This window comes from Mastomys coucha, unplaced genomic scaffold (genome assembly GCF_008632895.1).
Source record: "Mastomys coucha isolate ucsf_1 unplaced genomic scaffold, UCSF_Mcou_1 pScaffold18, whole genome shotgun sequence".
In the NCBI taxonomy this organism is placed as follows: Eukaryota; Metazoa; Chordata; class Mammalia; order Rodentia; family Muridae; genus Mastomys; species Mastomys coucha.
Genome location: NW_022196900.1, coordinates 13524847 through 13526984, shown reverse-complemented (window position 1 = coordinate 13526984; position 2138 = coordinate 13524847).

The window sequence follows — 2138 nt, the reverse complement described above, 5'->3', positions numbered from 1 at the left end:
CTCTTTCCTGTCTGTCCTCATGAGAGTTGTGTATATTCTATCTCTGACTCATTCTGTCAAATCATTCTCTGATTCATCTCTTTGTCTGCCCCTCAATTAGATGTCACTCCAAACATGGTTAGGTCCTTTTACAAACTAACTTAACTTTCATTGTTTGGGACTAAAGGTGTGTACTAAGGGTTTTCCTATATTCCAGCCAGAGGGATTAAAGTGTGTGGCCTATCTGCATTCCAGCTGGATCACACTGACCGCGGTCTTTGGATATGATCCCTTGCCAGAGCAGCCATGTTATGTTGCTAGATTAAAATTCCTCTATAGGCACACGACTGTGTGTGACTTTACATGGATACCGGGGCCCTAATGTAAGGTCTCAAGCCTTCACATCAAGCATTTTACTACTGAACCATCTCTCAAGCCTCCTGATCCAGTTTTTCGTTATGCACAGTCTCAATTCCTCTCTCCCATGAGCTCAGAATTTCACTTATAGGAACCAGTATAGCTAGTAGCCTCATATTTTCTCCTCTTCCAAATTATTCCATTGTTTCAAGCTTCTCACTCCCAGGAGAGCCACCAAAGTTCTTAGCCATTTGTGGGAGCTACATCACAATGCCCTCAGCCCCTCAGTTCTGCTGACTTTGGATTCTCTCCCTGGGAGGTTTACTTCTACTTTGCACAGTTCTTGCAGATTAACTTCTTTTTCTTTCCTAGCCTATGCCCTTGGGTTCAAGGTGAGACTCTGAACATATTCTTTCTTCAGACAACACTGTCTTGCAATTCCTTGACTTTCAAAAACTTTTCCCACTCAAATTGCAAAAGAAGTACTCCTTGCATCTGTAATTTGTTACCTATATGAGAGAAATCTCATTGCTCCAACTCTGGCATTCTACCCAGTTATTCCCTTTTGTGTCTCTTAATGCCGTTTTGAAAAGGCCAGGTGAGATTTGAACATTTGAACATGCTGCTTGGTTTGATCCATCTCTCCTTAACTGAGCACAAAATTAATAGAGTCTGAGTTTGAGTCTCTTCCCATATTTCTTTTACAATTTCCCATGGCCCATATTTCACCTGCCATATCAAAATGTTGTGTAAGAGAATTTCTGTATTCCTTACATTTCTGACACTTTTCTTATATAAAGAATAAACAACAGTTTCTCACCTGCTGACTGTGGTTACCCTCTTTTTGAAATTCTGAGATCTAGAGTCACCGTTCACAGCAGCCACATTTCTTATGAATGCACACCACCCTTCATCACCCTGTAAAAAGAAAGTACAACTTCCACATGGAAGTGATTCTCTTTCCTCTGAATTTTTGAACTTCAGAAAAGAGCCGTGCTGGTGTGCACATCCTAAGATCCGAGTTCCCTCAAGACTATGTTGTTATCAAGACTTAGCAACAAATTGGTCCCTCTGAACTTGGCTGTAGGCAGAGAGAAAGAAGACAAAAAGTTTCTGGTAAAAATGCATTAATCTGAAAGTAAGAAACCTCTGTACAGGGATTTTAACAATTCTGAAGTGAATCTCCCATGATCTTGGGAATGAATATGAATACTGAAGCTCACTGAGAAGAATGGTAGAGAATATATGTTCATAAAAGTATATTTTATCCCTTCCTGGTCTCACAATTAGATTAACATTCCTTTCCAGATACTGAGGTATGCCAGTTGCAACATGAATGCATTAATGTATATCACTTCCCAGGCTGGCTCACTGAAAACCTGCAGTGTGATTATCTTCATAGTCTTAGCTCTTTCTCTTTACCTGCCAATCAAAGACAGAAGACATAGGTGAGATTTGCCAGGCTCTACGAACTAGTGAGGTCACATAATAGGAAGGCTCTGGGTTCCTGAGAGACTTGATGAAGCAGAACAGTCACACTCTCCCTCTTTCCAATTGGACTTTGCATAAATGAAAAGTAGAATTATATTTTGCTAAGACACTGAGATAGATACAGAAGCTATTTGTTTGAGCAAATAGCCTTCCCTGAATAATATAATAGAATAAACATTGATGTAAGAACTCTTTTCTCTGTGTTGAAAATAGACTTTTTGAGCATTGTGGAATATTTTCTGGGTCAAAATTCAAGTAGTGGTATCCTGAAATCAAAGCCACTTCAAGACAATATATATATATATATATAT